At 39.1% G+C, this 24421-nt stretch overlaps 1 protein-coding gene and 1 long non-coding RNA gene across 2 annotated transcripts in view; one reads left to right on the plus strand and one right to left on the minus strand.

Annotated features, from left to right (window-relative positions):
* The window catches only part of SGK1 (serum/glucocorticoid regulated kinase 1), a 111136-nt gene that overhangs the window by 82738 nt on the left and 3977 nt on the right, over nucleotides 1-24421 (minus strand). The gene's annotated exons all lie outside the window — the stretch shown is intronic.
* LOC122434061 overlaps nucleotides 14057-24421 on the plus strand; it is a 76249-nt gene continuing 65884 nt past the window's right edge. The window contains exon 1 of the long non-coding RNA XR_006267232.1: nucleotides 14057-14168. This is a non-coding gene — a long non-coding RNA (uncharacterized LOC122434061). The remainder of the gene's footprint in view (nucleotides 14169-24421) is intronic.

Here is a 24421-nt window from a genome sequence, read left to right on the forward strand (position 1 = left end):
AAAGCAGAGACATTACTTTCCAACAAAGGTCCATTCTAGGCAGGCTATGGTTTCCATGGTCAATGTATGGATGTGGAGAGTGGACGGTGAAGAAGCTGAGCACGAAAAATTGATGCTTTGAACTATGGTGTTTTAGCAGACCAATGAAGTTCCCTTGGACGCAAGGAGGATTACCAACCAGTCCATCTCTGAAGAAGATTATGTTCCTGTGGTGTTCATCTGTAGACTGATGTCTAAGTGAAACTCCTGTACTTTTGGCCCACCTGAATGTGAAGAGTTGACTCATTTGTGAAAAAGACCCTAGATGCTGGAGGGATTGGGGGCAGTGAGGAGAAGGGGACGACAGAGGATGAGATGGCTGGATGGCATCACCGACTCGATGGACATGAGTTTGAGTAAACTCCGGGAGTTGGTGATGGACAGGGAAGCCTGGCGTGCTGCGATTCATGGGGTTGCAAAGAGTCGGACACGACTGAGCGACTGAACTGAACTGAACTGATGCTTTTTAATATGCTGTTTAGGTTGATCCTAGCTTTTCTTCCAAGGAGCAAGTGTCTTTTAACTACATGGCTGCAGTCACCATCTGCAATGATTTTGGAGACCCCAAAAGTCTCTCACTGTTTTCATTGTTTTCCCATCTATTTGCTATGAAGTGATGGGACCAGATGCCATGATCTTCGGTTTTTGAATGCTGAGTTTTAAGCCAGCTTTTTCACTCTTCTCTTTCAGTTTCATCAAGGCTCTTTAGTTCCTCTTCACTTTCTGACATAAAGGTGGTATCATCTGTATATCTGAGGTTATTGATACTTCTCCCTGCAATCTTAATTCCAGCTTGTGCTTCATCCACAAGCTATGTACTCTGCATTTAAGTAAAATAAGCACGGTGACAATATACAGCCTTGACGTACTCCTTTCCCTATTTGGAATCAGTCTGTTGTTCCATGTCCAGTTCTAACTGTTGCTTCTGACCTGCATACAGATTTCTCAGGAGGCAGGTAAGGTAGTCTGGTATTCCCATCTCTTTAAGAATTTTCCACAGTTTGTTGTGATCCACACAGTCAAAGGCTTTGGTGTAGTCAATGAAGCAGAAGTAGATGTTTTTCTGGAACTCTCTTGCTTTTTCTATGATCCAACAGATATTGGCAATTTGAACTCTGGTTCCTCCGCCTTTTATAAATTCAGTTTGAACATCTGGAAGCTCTCGGTTCACGTACTGTTGAAGCCTGGCTTGGAGAATTTTGAGCATTACTTTACTAGCGTGTGAGATGAGTGCAATTGTGCAGTAGTTTGAACATTATTTAGTATTGCCTTTCTTAGGGATTGGAATGAAAACTGACCTTTTCCAGTCCTGTGGCCACTGCTGAGTTTTCTAAATTTGCTGGCATATTGAGTGCAGCCCTTTCACAGCATCATCTTTTTGAGGATTTGAAATAGCTCAACTGGAATTCCATCACCTCCACTAGCTTTGTTCGTAGTGATGCTTCCTAAGGCCCACTTGACTTTGCTTTCCAGAAATCCTGGAGAGCATCTTTCATTCTGTGAAGTGCCCAAATGATGCTTTTTTCTTTGGTTCTAGGCATTAAATTAGTCTCTTCTTTACAGCTCTTTTATTACTCTTTGAAATTTTATTTGCTCTTATAACTGTTCTTTCCAGGCTTCGCTGTGGTTCATTAAATAATATTTCTAATTTGTGGACCATTGTATTAAACTCAAATCTCCTAGCTGCATATTCCTCCTCTGAGTAAATCTTCTCACATGGTTCTAATTTTGCAAAATATAAAGCTGATGCTTTTCTGAAGTCATCCAACCATTCTGTAACAGAACAGGACTTGGAGAAGGTTAGGAAACTTATAAACTTAAATAGCAAGAGTTTTTCTTACCAAACTAGGTGTCATCTCTAGGCCAAATGGCTTTAACGATGTACAATTTCCACAAATTTTTCTATGAGAGTGTAGCCAGAAAAGCAAATTCTATTCTATATAGATAAGCATAGAATCCAGAATTTTAAGAATTTTTGAAATGCACAAATGGCATTATAATGTTGTCATGCCTAATGCCAACTGTCACATCTCTCAATGCTATTGATGGAATCTTATGAAAATCACTTCAAAGCTAGGAGGTGACTTAGAAATCAGCTTGCAAAATACATGTTAAATGTGTGCCCTGTGTACCCAGCCCTGATGCATGCAAGCCATTCTCATGAAGGACTTCTCCCTCGAGTTTTACATTCCTTGATGTACACTTCATAGAATTTCTTGCTGTAATTATTTTTCCTACTCTTCAGCAACTTTGGTTGAAATATGGAGCCAGTATAGAATATAATTACAATATAATAATCATCGCTTACCACTGGAGATGAATATAATGGATTTTCTCATTTAAAATGAGACACCTTTTAACTCTAATCATTAGTTCTTAGACAGAAATTATGCCTGTTTAAAGTCTCTATGTCTAGCTATCTTGAAGGATATTGTATGTATTCTGATAGTGATTAACAAAATCTTGCTTCTGTTCTCTTTTATATCATTAAATTATATGCAATTATATTAATTCAAAAGAATGTAGACTTTGAAATATTTTAAAAAGGGATTTCTAAAAGCGTATTATTTTATATCGATCTGAAGAGAAATCATAAATCTTAGAATTGAATGTAATTTTCACTACTATTTTCACCTTCTAAAATCTCCATGCTGCTCTTAATTATTTTCTCTCATTTTCCTGGAAATGAAGACATTTTTAACAGACATATTAAAAAATGTCCAGATTTTGCATGTGGTGAAAAAAATATTTTTAGTCCTTGACTAGAAGAAGTTTATTCATTTGGAATTTGAAGTTACTCTAAACTTAAGTGTAATTGACATTAATTTTCTAGTTAACCTGGGTTTTCAGACCTTATTTCAGAAGATAGTAGCCTGGTAAAGAAAACATCATTTCAGAACAGTGATTAAATGACTAATTTTGGTTACTGCATATAAATGAGCAAGCAGAAAAATATTAACTGTTCTTTCTAAAGTCAGTTTTCATAGAATTTCTTGCCTTCCTCTCAGACACTAGGTTTCTGAGGGGGAAAAAATGCTATCAAATACACTAAAATTCAAATGATCTTTCGAGAGGTTGTTTTTGTTTTCATTGAATTTTTGGTGCCATATATTAACAGTGAGTATGTAAAATGTCATGATTTGTGAGTGAGCTAATATCTGAGGTTACAGAACCTGAGTTTGATGTTTCTTCCCCATTCTAGATTCATAAATGTTCAGCATTCATTCAAATAAAAACTCTATTTCAGTAAAAATGATCTCAAATTTCTACCAATGATTCCATCAATAATGTCTTAATACACTAAAACCAGTTTTCTATTACTGAAGAACTATTATGTCCCAGGCACTGTGCAGTTATCACCTCTTATGCATAACACCCCACAAGGCCAACAGCATCCCTATTTTTTATATTATATTTATATTTACATATATATTTATATATATATAAAATACTAAGGCTCAGAGAGGCCACTTGACCTGCCTAAAGTCACATAGCAAGTAAGATGCAGAATCAGGTATGACATTTTTCAGAATCCTATTTATTCCCTCTTGCTGCCTTGCCACAAAATGTACTTACACCACCACAACAAATATACAAACACCTTTTTGTCCTAGTACTTGTCATATACAGTATGCTTGGCGTAATTAAATAAATTATTTTCAGCAAAAGTTCTTTGAGCTTGCTCAAAGGAGTATTGAGGAACAAACAGAAACATCATTACCATAAATACATATGATGATGGTATATTAGAGAGGTGTTTATTAATTCTGGATGCAGCCCCCCTCTGCTTCTTCAGAGGAAAATCCAATAATGTGATTTTTTTTCCCATTGGCCACAGTCGATTGAATGAAAACTAGTCTAAAATGAAACATCTTATCCAGGGCATAAAACAAAACATCTTTGCAGTCAGTTTTACAAATTGGTTAAGAGGTATTCCCAACTATTTTATGATGAAAAATACTTTTTAGTTCATCCTCAAAGGTCCCTTAACAAAGAGGAGAATGTGTGTGCAGGGTTGCCATGGGAGAGCCTCCATGAACCATAAGGAAAACTGCTCTAAACCTGAAATTGGCCAAAACAAAAGAATCCATGAAATTACAGATGTGGTGCTGGGAAGTCCTAAGTACTTTTTCCCTCATACCAGAAGTGCTTAGAATCTTAATAATTCTTGCTTTCTGTTTTCTTTTCTACGTGCTTAATAATTTTCTTTAGTCTGTATCTCATCATTAAAAAAGACTAAGTCAACCCTAGAAAATCATAGGCAGGAAACCACATTTTTATTCCATCACTCCTAAACCATCACTCACAATATTCAGTGTTGGTATAGCTATAGCAACAGATGTTAAAATGCACATTGTAACTACAAAGGCTCTTTTAATGTCAGTTTAATTTAAACCTTAACCACAGATTTTTTCCACAGATACAGCGAGAAACCACAAGGATCCTCTCGTCTTAATGCTCCTTCCACATACTGCAATAAAAATTCTTGTTTTGGAAACAGAACAACCTTCTGAATCATCCGTCATGACCCACTGTGTCTGCCATGGTCAAACCACATGTTTTGTACATAAGCCTTCTTGCGGCCAAGGGGGAAAAAACCTGTTCCCCTTCCCCACCCATTATTTTCACTGGGGAGTTTTGGCTACACATCTCTAAAAATGACAAGTGTATTAAAATTGCAAAGTACTTTTAAAAAATACTTTAGAGAATGGCAATGAATTTTAACGGCATTTACTGAGTCTTTACTATGGATAAGCTAGCTTGTTCCTTAGGGGAAATAAACAAATACATAATTGAATAAACATTCACTATTCAGGAAGTATACAGTTTAGAGGAGTGTTGTTTACTAGAAATATAATGTGAACCACATAAGTATCAATAATCTAAAACGTTCCACTAACTGCATTAAATAAAGCAAAATGAAAGAAGAAATTAATTTCAATCATATAATTATTTGGCTTCCCAGGTGGCACTGGTGGTAAAGAAGAGAAGCGGGTTTGATCCCTGGATCAGGAGGAACCCCTGGAGGAGGGCATAGCAACCCACTCCAGTACTCTTGTCTGGAGAATCCCACTGACAGAGGAGCCTGGCAGGCTACAGCCCATGGGGTCAAAAAGAGTCAGACATGACTGAAGGGACTGAGCTTGCACATATAATTATTTAACCCAACATAATCAAATATTATCATTTCAAAATGTAGTCAATATGAAGTTATCAATGCAGTATTTTATGTTCTTTATTTTTTTTTTCATAAAAGTCTTTAACCTCTGGTATGTACTTTAACTTACTCTCAACTCAGACCAGTCACATTTCAGGTGTTTGATAACCCCATGGAACTGGTAGCTACCATATCAGACCCTAGAAGTGTCATACTTGAAATAGATAAGGACCTAAATGGCTTCAATACAAGTTCATCTGGCTTAGGGAGAGGAGGAACTTTTCCATGGAAGAGATGGCTATTGAAATTGGTCCTCGAGATAATGCTTATGAATTGGAGAGATGAAGAGTGTAGTTCATACTTCAGAAACTGCGGAAGCACGAACTTGGGGGAAGGAAAATTGCAGGGAATTGCAGCTCTGTTCAATCAAAGGCGTTTCTCCTTGTGCTCAGAATAATGACACAGCTACGCAACACGTTAGGAAGTCTGTGAGGTTCTAGTGCTTTTTTTGTTTTTTTCACTTTATCCCACAAACTTGCCCCTACTTTCAGACTCTCTACTCCAGTTGCTCAGCCTATACACCTCTTCTCATAGATTCCTCACTTCTTCCCACCTAGGTCTTTATATAAGTAGTGCCCTACTTGGAGCTTCTTTGGTTTGGCTCATCACTGCTTCTAGCGCCTTACAAAGCGCTCAGAGAGTCAGTCCTCAGTAAATATATTTGAACGAACAAATGAGCAATTGCGGGGAACGCGAAGAAGAAGAAAGAGGAGGAGGAGGAAGGGGAAGAAGGGCAGAGGAAGGGGAGAGGGAGGAGGAGGAGGAGGAAGATTAGAAGAAAGGCAAGTGGGAAAGAGAGTTAAGGTGGCGCTAGTGGTAAGGAAACCACCTACTGTTGCAGGAGACTCAGGTTTGATCCCTGGAGAAGGGAACGACAACCCACTCCAGTATTCTTGCTTGGAGAATCCCACGGACAGAGGAGCCTGGTAGGCTCATGGGGTTGCAGAGTTGGACACGACTGAGTGACTTAGCGCACACGCAATTGGCAAAGCATGGTGACATGCTGCTGAGGACCTTGGGTTTAAGGCTTTGTAATGAATTCTGGAGCAAGCCAGTTTCACACCTGCTTCTTGCATGTGAAATGTTTGTCTGCAGCTCAACCATGTGTGGGATAGTTTGTGGAGTGAGGAGAGCTGGGCAGGGGAGAGCCCTGTAAGGAGCCTTTGGAAAGAGCCCAGATGAGAATTCATCAGGCTGTGTGCTGAAGGAGAGTGGTAGGTGTGTGCATTGGTTACAAATTACACCAAGAGAGAAAATCATGCCACAAATCATGCTCTTAGAGGTGATAAGAGCTTTCTCCATTTTACAGATGAGGAAAGCAAGACTCAGACAAGTTAGATTCCTTTCCTTTAATGAAACCATGGGGTTCATTACTGTTCACAAATGAATTTCATTATGAAAATAAAGCCTAGGAATAGATTACATGTTGTAAGAGAAGGGATTATTTTATATTAAATTAAATATAGAAAGTGGAGAAAAGAATGAAAAGGATTCAAAATTCATCTAAATTATGAAATTTAGATTAAGAAATTTAAATTAAGAAATGACTTTTAAAAGTTTTTGACATTAGACATTGCTGACCTTAAAACCCTGAAACTGATAACATATTCAGTCAAGGATTCTGATTTTAGCAGTCACTTAAATATTTCCATTTGCTAAGAATGTTGGAAGTGGTACTAATACATCTTTACAATGATTGAAATGTCATGTCAAAGGGTTCCTATTTGAAAGAATTAAAACTGATCCAAAGAGGGAAATTAATGGTAGCACCATGATCACAGAAGCTTGTTCTTTAAGTCACATGTCATTTTTATAATTAGATACCTTGCTTATTTCTAGATTGTGTTCTCAGTTCAACTCCATGTTTTTTTGTCTGAACGTCTCAGAAGATGGTAAGAAGAGGGAAGGAATATTTTTAATATTTAAAGAATTCAGCTCTGGCAATCTGTACTTTAGGATCTAGGCAAGATAAGATGACTCATCATTTGCCAGTTTCCAGTAAGGTATGAAAGTCTCACTATTTCATTGAGAATATTTGTGAGTTTTTAAAATCCTAAACAGTTTTTATAACTAAATAAGAAAATATTACAAAGGAGTAGTAGATAGAATATGTCATGAGACTTTTCTGGTCGCAGTGTTCCTGAATGGCAGAAACTTTAGACTAGAGGCAAACAAGAGTATTAGGAGGTCTGTGTTTATTTATTTGTCAAAATATCCTAAAAAAAAAAAAAAAAATCAACTAGGCTCTGTGGTTGATATTGCAAAGCATAAACAACCTTGACTGGATAGAAGTTTCACTTTATAGCCAGTTGTTTTGATATTTTGTAGGTCAAACTTTGAAATCAAACCTTTAAACCTCAAAATTTGATAGTATTTACTTGAATAAAAGCCTGTATTTTAATAAAAAAAGAACAGAAGTCAAACTACTCACTGAAAGTTTACAATTAGACTTGGACTCCCCATTGATTATCTTTGTGAGTTAGAAAAATAAATAGTATAAAACCAAACTTACAGAAGCACGGACATTAAGGTGATTTATGAGGACCCAAGAGACATAAATCAGATAAAATTATCTGATTTTTCAAAAATGAATCCTATTCACCTCCACAAATGGTCTCATAATTCTTTGATGATGCATGGCAGAGAAGTGCTTATGTCAAACTGAAAAGTGGAGGAGAAAGATAAAATGGTAGGTTCAAGTAACAATTAGAGATGCCAATATTCTTCCTAAGGATTTTACTCACTGAACGTATGCTTTTACCAGAAGGCATTAGGGGAATGCAAGGCAACCAGTTCTTGGGAATTTAGCAATGCATGTTAAAAAAAAACTCTCCTTTCGTATCCACTGCTGATGGTCATATAGAAGAGTCAGGTCTTTCTGAATCTTCTTCCAAAGAGGTGGTCTGTGCCTGAAGCTCAGACCCTGAGCAAAAACAAGCAAGAAATCCTGTACCTCTGAGGCCTCTCTCAGCCTATTTTCTCTCGGGCCTTCCTACTCCCCACTTCCCATCTTTACTTTTCTCCAGCACATTTCCCATCTAATATAGTGTTGTTTACTTTTGAAAAATTGTGATGAAATATACATAACCTTTACCATATTAACTATTTCAAAGTGTGCAGTTCATTCATATTGTGGTGTGACCACCACCATCCATCTTCAGACCAGTCTTCCTAAACTGAAAGGCTGTACCTGTTAAATAGCAACTCCTCATCCTTCCTTCCTCTCATCACCCCTGGCAACCACCATTCTACTCTTGGTCTCTGTGACTTTGACTACTCTAGGTACCTTGTACCAGAGGACTCACATAGTTGCTCTTTTATGACTGGAATGTTTTACTTCATAAATTTTATTTATTGACTAGCTCACTTCGTGAGCATGTAAGCATCTAGGTGAGGAATTTCTTTCTGTATTATTCTCTGCTTAATTTCCGGTGCCTAGAGAGTCCCTGGGACCTAGGAGATTCAGAATAAATGTATGAATGAATGGCACTGATGGCATGCTGCTAAAATGGGGTGAGAATCAGTTGAACAGAGGACCACTGAGCACCTCTACGTGTTGGACATGGTGGATATAACAGAGATAAAGCCACTGGGCTGGCCTTGAATGTGTGTTAGAGTCAGTTGATTGAAAGATAATCATACCATAGTGAAATAAGTCCATAACTAATCAAAGTTCACTGCCAACAAAACAGACATGAAGTTCTCCCAGTCTTGGAGGACCAGGGAAAAGACCTTCAAGGGCTACCTTTAAATCCTACCCCTGGGACTTCCCTGGTAGTCTAGTAGCTAAGTCTCTGCACCTTCACTGCAGGGGGCACAGGTTCAATCCCTGGCTGGGGAACTTAGATTTTGTATGCCTGCTGTATAGCCAAACTGAAAGAGAAAAAAAAAAAATATAAATCACATTCAGGGAAATGAATGAGAGTTGACCAGGTGAAGAGTGTGGAGTTCAAAAGAACATTCTAAGCAAGGGGAACCATGATGATGGGGATCTTGCCTTTTCTGGGCCTTGAACCCTTCTGACAATCTGGTGAAGCCTAGGGGTCCCTTCCTAGAATAAGTTTTTAATGAATAAAGTAAAATACATAGGATTACAAAGGCAATTGATTGTATTAAACTGCAGTTAGGAAAATTTTTAAGATATTTCAGTACTATATACTCAGCACTATATGTGATTCTTTCTTGCTGTACTAGGTACCAAGGTTTAGATGAGAAACGATAACAACTATAAATTTCTCTGTAATGATAATCGTACATAATATACTGCAGTACCTTCAACAGTTGCCATGTGATATAAAAATATATGTGATTTCTATTAGTGATAAAGTTATAGGTCCTAATAATACTACTGCCATTTGTGGGTTACATTCATAATTGGAGGAAGTACTAAAGTTCAGTTAGTTTGGTGAAAATAAACATAAGTTTTGTCCGTCCAAGTTTCTGGATTCCATCCAGAGACACCTCTCTCTGCAAACCCCAGATAATGAGCCCCAGGATTGATGGTGAGATATATAGATGGAAAAAACTAAGTTATTCAACATGCTTGGAGAATGAAATTTGTGGATGAGGAAGTAGGAAAAAGAGAAAGATGGGAGGGGTGAGAGAAGTAAGCAAGGGCCAGGTGTTGGTAAGCTTTACATACAATACTAAGGAGTTAGAAATTTATTTTGAGAGCTATGATGAAACATTGAAGTGTTAAAAGTGTGGTTATATCAAGCTCCAACATGTGTTCTAGAAAATTCTTCCAGACTGCAGTTTGGAGGATTCTGTGGGGGTAAAACTGGCCACAGGAAGCCAGTTTAACAGTGGTAGCAATTCTTCAGGGAAGAATGGAGGGGGGCTGAGCTAGGGAAGAGGCAGTGCAGGCGCTCAGTAAGTAAGGAAAGTGGGAGCCAGAGCTACTTAGAAGATAGAATTGACCAAAAAAAAAAAAATCCCAGACCAAAGAATCTGACAAATGTTAGCAGGAAAATAAAGAACTCCATTTCCATTTTCTGAAGTTCCTGCAATAATAGATGATGAGTATAAAATGCCCAGTGAAAAACCACAGCAGTTGCTAGAGAAGTGATGTAATGTAATGGAAAGAGAATCTCAAATGTCACCAATTGATGTGGACCTTTTTATCTGTGTGACCATGGGGAAGTTACTTAATCTTTCTGATGCCCAGAATCTTTGTTGGTAAAGAAAGGCTAAGGACACCTACGTGCATTGCTGAATTATTAGACACAGGGAGGAAGAAACCACTGAACATTTTCTAAAGTAAGGGCTATAAAAATGCTACTTGTGGGTAAATATAATCAGTCACTAAAGGGTAATTATTATAAGTCAGAATTTACTAAGAGTTGAAGAGGCATTTGAAGAAAGTAACCCATGCAATTTCTAACATCTGGTTAAGTGTTATGGATCTCATGAAACTATAGCTGACTAGGAAAAAAGTGTAGAATTTAGCTGAGTGTGAGTAAGAGTGAGGGATAGGCAACAATAAGACTTCTCAGGTAGAAGAATGGTAAGACTGACATGGAGGCCTAGTGTCTGTCTTCCTGAGATAACAGAGGTGATGAGTTATGCCAAGGAGTATAGGGTATAGGGATGCTGAATGTGTCCCAAATGTGGAGGACTTAAACCATCCAAAGCGGTCAGCTGACATTATAGTAAAACCTATACAAAAATATGGTTCCTAATATTAGTTTATGCTTCTGCTTCATAAGCCAACTAACAAAGATTTCCAATCTGGAAAAAAGATTTCCAATTTGGAAACAGTGTCTAGATATGTCTGTTCATTCTAGTTTCAGAGAAAGAATTAGGCCATTTCCTTCTGACAGGGTTTTGAAGCCTCTGGTAGCTTTGCGATTAGCAAAATTATGACTTTATTTTTGCCCTGTGGTAGGTGGGGATGAATAATATAATTTAAGCTAAAGCATATTAGCATCAGCTATTCTCAAGAGGGCCCAAATACCTCAGTTCTTCACAAAATGAAATACTTCTTTGAATAAAAAAAAAAAAAAAAGTACATCAAGAAAAGGAGAAAACCAAACAACAGTAGGTATCTGAGAGAATTTATTGCCACAAAGAAGGAACTTCAGCTTCTAAGGCCAAGTTTGCTACTTCTCTACAAGACTCTGGAGAAGTTCTGTCCTCTTGCACTGCCTTTTTTCCTCAAGAAAATCTCCACTATAATCTGACTAAAGTGTAGAGATTTCTTAATGGGATAGTCAAGGAGGGGAAAGGCAAGGAGGAGTGGATTTAGAGATGAGAGTGAAAAAGACTTTTTATTAAAGAGTCCAAAAGATAAGGTGATGGGGGTGGCTTGCACCAAAGCCCTGGAAATAAAGAGAAGGGGATTAAAAACAAAAGTCGTTTTAGAGGTAAACTCAATAATAGTATGTGCTAATTAATTTATTGCATTGATATTGCAAGAAAAGAAAGAGGAATATGTTTAGGTTTCTGGCTGTAACAAACCAGTCTTTGGCAATTTCAGCTATTGAGCTGGGGGAAATTGGAGAAGGAATAAAATTAGGAAGAAAAATCAAGAGTTCAATTTTTGGACATGATTAATTCAAGTTATCTGTGAGACATTTGAACAGGAATATTAAGTAGGCAACTGGGAATAGGAATCAGGCATTTAGAGAACTGATCAATTTAAGAAAGACATATGGATTGAATTTAAAGCACGGAAATGAATAAATCGGCGTGTTGCAAGAAGCGGGAGGAAGGGGCGAGAAAGGAGAGTGGAAAACGAGAAAAATGGGGAATGAGAGGGAGAGAGAAAAGAGAAAGAGATGGTGAAAGAGAGAGATAGGCAAGTTAGCCAACCATGCAACCAGAACCACTCTCATATTCCCCCAGAATCCCATAGAATGGAGAGGAGGAGCCTGAAATGGAACTAAGAAATAGCCCAGAGGTAGGAGGACAGCCTGGTCAGTCCTGGGCCATGAGCTTTTCATGCAAGAGTGGTCCACTGGGTGGCATGCCAAGAAAGAGGAAGCTGAGATGATGGATAAATGTCCACATGACAAGAGAAATACCAAAGAGCTTGATCTTAGAGTTCAAACAGAGGGATGAAAATTCACTGCAATCCAAGTTTCTGAGCCTTTAATAAGAAATATTTTCATGAAGGGGAGTCGGAAAAGCATTTTAAAAGTCATCTGAGTGTTTATGAGTTACAATGCCTTCTGATTTAGAATTTCAAACTCTTATCAAGTCTTGACTTGGCAATGCAAGACAGATTAGAAAGGAAAACCTGGCATTAAATTCAGATCAAATGGCATTAATGACTGATTACATGTTGGACCTATGGGTTTAGGCATCTGTTCTTTCCTTAGTGCTTTGTGCACATATAGCTAAGGAAGCAGAGAAATTTGGTGTCATTTGATTTAAAGAGATCTTGGGCAAATGAAATATCATTTCAGCAATGAAGCTGGACCACTGCAGTTGCTCTAGGGAGAAGTATCCATAGAAGATAAATTAATTGTGTTCACTAGTTCTTAAGCCTCTGGAAGCATCTAAATAACTTAGTAAAAGTGTGAGCCTACTGACCATGCAGAAGTCTTTTGAGAAATGACCTTTAAGCAATAAAATCCAAAAGCAAAGTGGTCTGAGAGCAGCATGCTTACAAGTAGACTTATGAGTAAAATTACAACTTACACCATAACAGAAAGTGTAGAAAGGCAGGCTAGAAAGGTAGGTCATAATATTGAGGTCTGTCTTGATAATATTTAACATGCTTTGAGCACTTAGTATATACTAGGCACTGAGGTCAAATGCTTTACACACATTATATCATTTAATTCTCACAACGGTTCTAAGAGGTTAAGAGTTGTCATTAAAACCCATTTTACAGATAAGTCAATAGGCTTAGAACTTCCCGTTTGTCCAATATTACAAAGCTGGTAAGAATGCAGCTAAGAATCTAACTGGCTTTGTCTGATTGCTATTAGGAGGACAATAGTTTTGTCCTATAAATGTTTGGGTGTTTCTTCTACTTTTTGGGCTTCCCTGGTGGTTCAGATGGTAAAGAAACTGCCTGCAATGTAGGAGACTTGGGTTTGATCCCTGGGTTGGGAAGATCCCCTGGAGAAGGGCATGGCAACCCACTCCAGGATTCTTGCCTGGAGAATCCCCATGGACAGAGGAGCCTGGTGGGCTACAGTCCATGGGGTCACAGAGCCGGACATGACTGAGAGACTAAGCTACTTTTTAGTATAACTCAGAATGTTTTGATTTTAGAAGTTTAGAGGTGGGACTTCCCTGGCGGTCTAGTGGCTCAGATTCCAGGCTCCCAATGCAGGGGGTCTGAGTTCAATACCTGATCACAGGGAACTAGATCCTGCATGCTGCAACTAAAGATCCTGCATGTGCAATGAAGATCAAAGATCCCACATGCTGCAACTAAAACTTTATGCTGCCAAATGCATAAATTTAAAAAAATGTTTAGAGATAAAATCAATGCAATTGGACACAATTTGGACAATTACACTATGGCTAAATGGCACAAATTGAAATATTCAATAGTAGTAGAAGTAAATTGCCGCTCTTTCCACTGAGAGGCGAAGTTTTTGTTTCCACGTCTCCAATCTGAACTGGCCCTGTGACTTTCTTAATGAATCAATGCAGTGGAAGTCACACTGTAGAACCTGCAAGTCTGGGCCTTATGAGATTGGCAGATTCCACTTTGCTCTTAGAATATATCCTCTCAGAAGCCAGTGGCCCTTTAAGAAGTTTGACCATCTTTAAGACCGTGACGCTGTGAGGAAAGTCAAGCTACATAAAGAGAGAGAGAGAGGCCAAGAGAGAAGCAACGGGGAACAGACATGAGAGTGAAGCTTTCTTGGACTTGCCCGTCCAGCCTAGCCACCAGCTGAACGCAGCCCAGGAACGGACCCAGCCAACATCATGGAACACCGCTACTCTAGTGAGTCAACCTGAATTCCTGATCCATAGGATCATAAGCCAAAAAAAGAAGAAAAAAAAAGGGGGGGATGTTTTCAGCACTCAATTTGGGGTGTTTTTTTGAGGGGGGTTATTTTGTTATGCAAACAATAGACAACACAAACATAGTACATTTTGGGTGAAAAAAAGTATGCTCTCTTTTGGTGGGACAGAGAGGAAACATTCCTACAGTTCTACTTTGAGTCCCAGTGGCTGATGTAGGACAGCCAAGATGATAAACCCATGAGCTCTGTGGTCCAGTGGTTAATTTCATTAGGTCTGAAACAAGCAGCATTTTCAAGAAGAAAAACTAGCGGAGAAGCACTTCATAGTTTAGAACTACATTTTCTTCTGTGTATGCTGTGTATCATCAGAGTGATGCATCTGTGTAATCATTATCCACTTTTTTAATAGTTGGAACTCATCCTTGATAGGTCCTTTTTGCTTTTTTCTTTATATTAAATATACCATCTATCATGGTTTAGAGACCATCTGAGGCAGGTTACAGTGAGAGACAACAGAATTAAAATAAAAATACGAGCTCAAAACCAACTTCAGCAACTGAGAAGTCATTTCTGAAGATTTGTCTGATTTTTTCACTGAAATTTACCTTTAAATTTAGCTTTGAGTTTCCTGGCAACTGAGGCAAACCTGTGGGATTATATCATGCTAACTGTGATTTCTTTCAGAAAAGAAGAATCTTTCGCCTACTGCTAAATTATAAGGGCAATTTATTATGTAGATCTCTTCACAGGGAACAGTAAATGATAGGAAAAAAAAAAACCAGCTTCCAAAGACATGTCATTTAGAATATAAATGTGTCTCAGACACAGAGTGTTCACATATGCCTCCACTTAAAACAAAGCAGAATTAAATATAAGGGACTTTTCATTTCAATAGGGGTTTTAAGATTAACTCCTCTCTCTTCTCTCCCATTATTAGCATTTCATAATATCCTATCTTTTTGTTTCAATTTATTTTTAAATAAATAAATTGGATTTATTGATAACCCTCCCAGTCCCAAGGATTTATTGATAACCCTCCCAGTGCCAAGCCCTGAGGGTATAATTGGAAGCAAAAGAGAGAGAAGGTCCTTGTCCTCATAGAGATCATAGTTCAGGAAAGTGAAAGTAAAGTCGCTCAGTCGTGTCCAACTCTTTGTGACCCCATGGACTGTAACCTACGAGGTTCCTCCATCCATGGAATTTTCCAGGCAAGAGTACTGGAGTGGGCTGCCATTTCCTTCTCCAAGGGATCTTCCCAACCCAGGGATCAAACCTGGGTCTCCCGCATTGCAAGCAGATGCTTTTACCTTTTGAGCCATAGTCCAGGAGGATATTAATCGATGTAAAGGACGTTAATTTTAGATATACCAATATGTGATTACAGATTTACAAGTGCCCTAATAAAAAGTACAAGGCATTATAAAAAGTATATACCAGAGAGATGTCATCCAAGTTCCTGGGGATGGGGTAAGATGGGGAGACTGAAGGTAAATATGCTTTCTTTTTTCTTATTTTTAATTGAAGAATAGTTGGTTTACAATGTTGTGTTAGTTTAAAGTGTACAGTAAAGTGATTCAGTTATATATAATTTTTTAGATTCTTTTCCCTTACAGATTATTACAAGATAATTGAGTTTAGTTCCCTGTGCTATACAGTAGGTACTTATTAAAGGAAGATATAATTTTTATGTCTGCATTCCTACCATAATGCCTAACATATATAGGTGCTAAATTCATGGTGGCTGTTGATGATGATAATACAAAAAACAAAATGGGGGTAGTTTCCACACTAATTCTGAACCTGTTTTTTGAAAGATAATGACTTTAGAAAGAAAGACAAGGCTAGAAATTTTCATTGTTCTGATTTTTGGAAAAGAATAAAATACATAACGCAAGAGCTGTCAAGATATCAGATTAAAACATTCCATCTAATTGAGATTAGGTCCAAGGGTTACTCTCAGATGACTGATTTAATGTGTTTTCTTTGTGCTAGAAGACTAATTATTAGCAATGGCTTCAGCATCTTATTAGTGGCAAGGTGAGAAGGTGTGGGCCCTTTTACATAGAAACTGACTAATAGACAAATAAATTAGATATGACTGTTTTGTCAGAGCTGATAAGCAAGGCCTTGTATATGGTAAGTGCCAAGTCCTGGTTCTTACTATGTAACATTTAATCTTTTAGGGTAAGTGGTTGGAAGAGAAAGCAATTATTTTGATGTTCTTTGGAGAAATTCATTTACAGATCATTATTATTTAGTTGCAAGTTCTTTGATGCTGTATTAGACATCTTATCAGCCATCTAGCTCCTAAAGCTTTATTACATAACATTTAGCAGCAATTTTTTTCTCTAAATTACTACTTACTTCTACTTCTAACACATCCCCATATTTTTAAAAACATATTCTCATGTACCAGACCCCTGTATATAACCTGATACTCTTCAGTGTGATAGATTTCCTGCAATATTTTGTTTCCTAGAATTTATAAATGATTTTGACAAAGTAAAAAATTATACCTTAGAGCCCATCCTGTTGGGATGTTCTCCATTTCATATATAACTGAAACTTCAATGATAAAGAAAAACTTTGGTCATGGGTTGAACTGTGTCCAGCTCCCAAATCATTATATTGAAATTCTAACCTTAGAACTTCAGAATGTGAACTTATTTGGAGATAGAGTCTTTACAAAGGTAACCAAGTTAAAATAAGGTGGGCCCTAATCCAACTTACTAATGTCCTTATAAAGGGCTTCCCAGGTGGTGATAGGGTAAAGAGTCCACTTGCCAATGCAGGAGATGTGTCCCCTGGGGAAGGAAATGGCAACTCGCTCCAGTGTTCTTATCTGGAAAATTTCATGGACAGAGGAGCCTGGCAGGCTACAGTCCATGAGCTCCAAAGAGTCGGACACAACTGAGTGACTGAGCACACACACAATGTCCTTCTAAGAAGGGAAAATTTGGACAGATAAATATAAAGGGAAGATATAGGGAGAAGATGGCCATCCAGAAGCACGGAAGAGAGCCTGGAACAGATCCTTTCCTTGCAGCCCTCAGGAGGAAGCAACTTTGCTGACCCCTTCCTCTGAAACTCTTAGCTTCCGGAACTGTGAGGCAATACAAATTTATTGCTTAAGCCACTCAGTTTGTGACAGTTTGTTATGGAAGCCCCAAGAAACTGATGGAAACTATTTCCATGAAAATCAAAGATAGTTTCTGGAAGCTTTTCTTACTTCTTACCGAGAGATGAATTAGAAATTCTATATTCTACCTCCATGAATTAAGTGCCATATATATCTTTAATCATGGCAAACTAAGATCATGGCATCCAGTCCCATCACTTCATGGCAAATAGTCGGGGGAACAATGGAAACAGTGACAGACTTTATTTTCTTGGGCTCCAAATTCACTGCAGATGGTGACTGCAGCCATGAGATTAAAAGACACTTGCTCCTTGGAAAAACAGCTATGACCAACCTAGACAGCATATTAAAAAGCAGAGACATTACTTTGCCAACAAATGTCCATCTAGTCAAAGCTATGGTTTTTCCAGTAGTCATGTATGGATGTGAGAGTTGGACTATAAAGAAGGCTGAGTGCTGAAGAATTGATGCTTTTGATCTGTGGTGTTGAAAAGACTCTTGAGAGTCCCTTGGACTGCAAGGAGATCCAACTCATCACTCCTAAAGGAACCAGTCCTAGGTGTTCATTGGAAGGTCTGATGTTGAAGCTGAAACTTCAATACTTTGGCCACCTGATGCGAAGAACTGACTCACTGGAAAAGACCCTGATGCTGGGAAAGATTGAAGGCAGGAGGAGAAGGGGATGACAGAGGATGAGATGGTTGGATGGCATCACCGACTTGATGAACTTGAGTTTGAGCAAGCTCCGGGCATTGGTGATGGACACGGAAGCCTGGTGTGCTGCGGTCCATGGGGTTGCAAAGAGTCAGCCACGACTAAGCGACTGAACTGAGCTGACTAATATCTTTGATATTTCTTAACTCCTTAAGCCTTACAATTCTGTTAAACATATTCTTCAGTAAAACCCTATTCATTCAGCTTTTCTTGTTGTTACAAGGATATTTAAAAAATCGTTTATATCTAGCAGCATAAAAATACTAACCCAATCATCAAAAGAGAATCCAGTTTCAAATTCTGTGCTCAAATCTAGTTTCTACCAAGCCTGACCAAACAAAAACATTGTTTCACTACCTGTGTTAGAGTATTTTAATTCATTAATGCCTTGGGTTCTAGTTCTTCTTCACTTTTATGGGTTGTGATGTAGGCACTATTTAAAGCAGTGAAAAATGGATATTAAGATTCTCTTTAAATTCTTTCTCATTATCAATGTCCTCTCTGTTTAACCGTCTTGTTATTATAATTACACTTCATCTGCCCTCCCCAAGCCCTTTTGTTTTTATTGATCCATTAAACATATATTATTGACATATGTTTATGACATATATACTATTATGTACCAGACACTCAGGCAAAGCTCTGAATAAGACAGACAAAATCTCTGGGCTTAGGGAGTTTATATTCAAGGTTTCAGAGAAGCTTTAAGAGACTGTAAAGAGAGTTCATTTCTAATGTCTTTACTTTCACACTACCTCTCCATTGTTTTGTTACTTAGCTTTACTTGAATCTTTTTAACTACTCTAGAAGCTACATACTGAGTTTTCTTTCTTACACTTCCCCCCCCCCCCACAAATAACCCAAATTAGTACTGGTCTAGAAAGATTTAGGCTTCAAAGAATATTCAATTTTCAGAAAGAGCAATCTATAGAAAAGATATTTGTGACTAGAAAACATTGAAAATACATACTTTTACATATCGAACGATTTAATTTTTTTTCCTTCTCGGAATATTTTAAAGTTGGTTCCACAAAAATTTGAGTCTTCAAGTGTTTTAACTATTTGGGGGCCCTTTTTACCTTGCTATTTCTAGAAACTAAAATCTTGGCGCTGTCAGGATCTTTGATACTGGCTTATTTCACTCTACCAGACTCAGAGGTGGCAAGACATTCCCGAAGCTGCTGAGCGAGAAGAAGGCAGGTTCCCTGTTCCCTGTGGAACATGAGTCTGGGGGTATTTTCTGTCAAGCTTTCCTCTCTGGCCTTGATGTGAGCTTATCTTTCAGAGACAGGAGAGAAAGAGACAGAGAGGGGTGGAGGGAGAAAAGGAAAAAGAGAAAAGAGGAGGGCTAGAGGAAGAGAAAACGAAAAGAACCTTATGACTAGTCATCCCCAAAACAAAGGCATTTTGGGTGACTGCCCTGACTTAGGAGGACAAAAGAGACCAAGGTGACCCCCATGCTATAAAAATAGCTCAGCGGACTCTTCCCAGAAAAATGTCACAGCAGGCTCTGGAAAGCAATTAGAGTAATATTTTGGCATCTTGCATCACCAAGGGGAAGATTCTCCTGCCGTCCTAGTTACAGCCTTGATTTTCATTTCTCTTTGTTGTAAATACTTATGAAATCATTTCAGAATGCCGCGAAGAAATAGGTGAGAGAGAAAACAAACACTAATAGGAACCCTGTCCGCAGATGCCGGAGCCACTGCAGAAGGAAGCCAAGGCCACACCTCACCGCCTGGCTGGCTGCTCTCTCCATTGCCCTCCTCGTGGCCCCTTCTCCTCTTGCTCCTACACAGAAGCTTTCAAAATCGGCCAGCTCACTGTGTAGGCTGCCAGAGGAAGCTGGCCCATGGCTGGGGCCACCTGCCCTTAGACCAAGGATCTGGGGAGGTGGCTGGCGGATGACCTTCTTGTTCCCAGGTCTGGCAGATACACTGAGTCTAAGGACCTGGGCAGCCTGCTTTTCTGCTAGGAAGGATTGGACTTCTGAAGGATGGGACTCTCCAGAGAAGTAGTGGCCACTGCTCCAGTTAAAGCCCTTTGAGAAACCGTATGCCCTGTGAACTTAGCCTTCTTCAACTCCATGCAAGGGACAAACATCCTTATCCCATCATTGGTGGGGAGTCTATGCTCCAAGCTAGGAGCCAAGGTTCTAGTTAGCAGGTAGGAAGCAGCATCCCACGTAAGTCAGGAGGCTTCTCCTTATCTGGCAGTGTTAAGAACATTGACTTCAGGAATTCCCTGGTGGTCCAATGGTTAAGACTTAGCATTTTCACTACTGTGGCCTGGGGTTCAATCCCTGGTCAGGTAACTAAGATCCCACAAGCTTCAAGGCACGGCCAGAGGGGGAAAAAAATGTATTGCTTAGCTGTTTGGATTAACTAGTGTGCATAAAAATACATCACACTTTAAAAAAGATAACATCATGATAATTCCTTTAATAAAAAACTATCTTTAGCTTCACTTAAATTACTGATTAAGCTTTTCTGTCCATTCAGTTCCTATCAGTTCTTCCCCTTACACTTCTATAATCAGAAATCTCCAAATGAGGGCATGTGTTTCAATGACTTGCCATGCTCCATTTTAGATTTGCTTTATCTTGTTAAGCATTTACAGATCATAAGATATGGGTGCACTCAGAATGTCTCTTACAACAGCTTATATGTACTTGTTCTCCAAAAAGTGGAACTTTTAAGGAACTCGCTTTCCTTTCACAATATTTTCTAAGCATTGTGGCAGAATGAGAGCCTAACTATCCTGGGCTTTCTTGAGAACTGCCAAAGTGACAAATACCTGCTACTCTTTACCTGTGTACGGTGTTGCTGAAGAGTCATCCCCCAGCACAACCAAACCTAGCCAGTCCCTGCTGCAGTCCAACCCCCCTAAGACTCACTGTGCAAAGCAGGAAAGACCTCCTGACTTCAAAGTTCTCTTCACACTAAGGGACTCCTAAGAGCACATTGAAAAATGAGGAAAAACCATAGTAATTAGGAAAATGCTTTAAGGATTCTAGGTAATAGAATACACAATGCGTAATGCATAGTGTTGAAGTCAGTGATTTATATTAATATAAAATCAAAAGACAGTAGTGAATCATGACTATGTCTATCTTGTTTGTCCCGACTAGAAAATCATTACACAAAAGAAGTTGTGGTGTGGGCACTGATCATTAAATGAGCTGAGTTCAAGGTTCCCTGCCAGCTGCTAAGTGTAGTGACAACTTGTCTTCGAGTTGGATTTAAGTTATTTTTCAAAGTCCTCACATATATTATCCACATCTAAACACAGAACTAAAATGCATTACCTTCCTAAGCCATTCATCTATCTCAAGACAGAAACCACTTAGGGATCACTTAATACAGGGATTCATTGATTTATTTGATTCATACATTCATTTAACAAATATGGTTTGACTAGTAAGGAATATAGAAGTGGCTCAGATGGCAAAGAATCTGCCTGCAATGCAGGAGACTGAGATTTGATTCCTGGGTTGGGAAGATCCCCGGTAGAAGGGAATGGCTATCCACTCCGTTATTCTTGCCTGGAGAAGTCCATGGACAGAGGAGCCTGGCGGGCTACAGTCCATTGGGTCATGAAGAGTCAGACATGACTGAGCAACTAACATGCACACACAGGCGGGGATATAGAGAACAAGATAACGGGTTCTCTATCCTTAAGGACCTTCCTGCCCTATGGGAGCTCCCGGTGGGTCTGTAAAACCGGTGGGTTTACAGCATAGGGTGATTGCAGTTGTGTTCTATGCCCTCGAGTGCACACAGGGGTGACTCAAATGGCTCAGAATTTAGCTACTTCTGAAGACAGTACAGTAGAAGCCATTGAAATCTCCACTGTGGTTTCAGGAAGTATGATTAAATATATCTTGGAGAAATCCAAGACAGACTTCTGATTCCTACTGCCTTCCAGTGGGAAGTCATTCTAGGAGTCCAGGGGGAGATGTCATTCACCACAGCTGTGACCACCATGGTCTCCCGGCTTCACTCCGCCCCATATAATCCTCTCTGGATGGAATTTACAGTTTTCAGTGGGAAAAGCCATCCCTACAGAGGTCAATGCCTCACTGTCATTTACTGCAGTGGCTCGAATAGAAATACTGGTGGTGCTAAAGCTGACTGCCTGAGTTTGGATTTTGGCTATACCTCTTTCTAGCACCATGACCTTGAACTGCTTACTCAACTTCTCTGACTCAATTTCTTTGGCTGTGAAATGGGCATAATGGAGTGATTGGGATGACTATACCAGTAAAGTGTTGTACTAGCGAGGCTTGACCCTTAGGAAACATTCAATAAACGCTAGCCCCCTGAGAAGACGTAAAGAGCTTCCCATAAGAAAAGGACTTTTATTATCATTCCAATTCAGCTGCTTTCAGGAGTTGAAGGACAGGGAAGCCTGACATGCTGCAGTCCATGGAGTTAAAAAGAGTCAGACACGACTAAGTGACTGAACAGCAACAAATAGAACAGTCAAGGGAAGTAAAATATAAAGGGATGAAGTGTTTGAAACAGTGGTGGAGAATAACCACTTCAGAGGAGGTTGATCTTGTTTCTCTGTTCCGCTAGAGGGAACATCATAACTAGCCTGAAACCCTTTGCTTTATTCCCCATCATTTTTAGAGAAAGGAGGAAGCTAGGGCCATCAGACCTCTTCAAGTCTCCTTTGACCAGACTGGATTGTTTAACATCACAGATAGGATGTGCAGTGGTGAAGGATACAGACTTTGCAGCCATATGCTTTGATCCAACCCCTGACTTCCCACAAACTAGCTGCATGATGTAGGATTACTCCCTCTACCTCGGCCCACGACACTTCTTCATCTGCCATATTGGGATAACAATAGTATCTCCCATAGACTTTTCATGTTTGAGAAATTAAATTAAATGTGTAATATACTTCAGCCTTTGAGAGCAGTGATCAGCAGTATCAGGGCTGTGTAAGTGTGGTGGTGGTCAGTCTCTCAGTCGTGTCTGACTCTTTGTGACCCCATGAACTGTAACCTGCCAGGCTCCTCTTTCCATGGGCTTTTTCAAACAAGAATACCTGAGTGGGTTACCATTTCCTACTCTAGAGGATCTTCCTGACCAAGGGATCAAATTCTGGTCTCCTGCATCTTCGGCATTGAACTCGAATTCTTTACTGCCGAGCCACCGGGGTAAGCATAAGTGATAGTCATTATAAAACGTTGTCATCAGTAAAGAACAATGCAAAAGATTGATTGTTCAAATGCACAAAATCATGATATACTGAGTCAAAACAAGTTCAACAAGAAGTGTCTTGTCAAAATTGGGGGTCACGAGGCAGTTAGTACTAGGTAGATGAACTGGATTTCGTCCCTACTCTATTTCTTAAAGAATGAATGAATGAGGCCTGAAGCGCTGAGCCAGTTTGAGAGCATAATAATTAAAAAAGGACACTTGATCTGGAAGTGAAAACCCTACCTGTGAGGAGTGGCTTAGACCCATTTTACTGGAGTAAACGATTCACCTGCCAAGCACTGTTTCTACATCTTTAAAATAGGCAGGTCAATGCAGGTCAGTAAGTTTCTAAGGTGCATATTCCAAATCCAAAATTCCATCCCACCTAGTTATCCTCTGAAATATTATGAAAGATAATGTGATTCTGTCTTTAGAAGTCTTAAAAAGACCCTGATGCTGGGGAAAATTGAAGGCAGGAGGAGAAGGGGATGACAGAGGATGAGATGGTTGGATGGCATCACCGACTTGATGGACAAGAGTTTGAGCAAGTTCCGGGAGTTGGTGAAGGATATGGAATCCTGGCCTGCCGCAGTCCAGGGGGTCGCAAAGAGTCGGACATGACTGAGCGACTGAACTGAACTGATTTACATACCTAAGGAATTTTCAAAATGGATTATCAAGTTGAAGATAATATCATTTTTGGTGTTTTCTGAGTCATAATGCTGGCCTTCCTGGTGGCTCAGATGGTAAAGTATCTGTTTGCAATGTGGGAGACCCAGGTTCAATCTCTGGGTTGGGAAGATCCCCTAAAGAAGGGAATGGCTACCCACTCCAGTATTCATATCTGGAAAATTCCATAGACAGAGGAGCCTGGCAGGCTACAGTCCATGCAAGAATCTGAACCATGAACAAATCTTTAAATCCATGAAAATGGATTATCTTTAGCAAACGCTATACCTTTTAAAGCTCTTAGATTGTGACAATAAAACTGATAAGGACATTTTCCCATTTATCTTAAATGAATTTTTCAGAGATTCTAAGAATAAAGAATAATCCATAGGCATCTAATGTTAACTTACCATTAACACATACAGAATGAAAGTAGAATTCTTACCTAGTTTAGCTTAGCTATTCTCAACTAAATGAAATTAAGCTGATTTAGTTG

The sequence above is a fragment of the Cervus canadensis genome, chromosome 33, assembly GCF_019320065.1.
Source record: "Cervus canadensis isolate Bull #8, Minnesota chromosome 33, ASM1932006v1, whole genome shotgun sequence".
Taxonomy (NCBI): domain Eukaryota; kingdom Metazoa; phylum Chordata; class Mammalia; order Artiodactyla; family Cervidae; genus Cervus; species Cervus canadensis.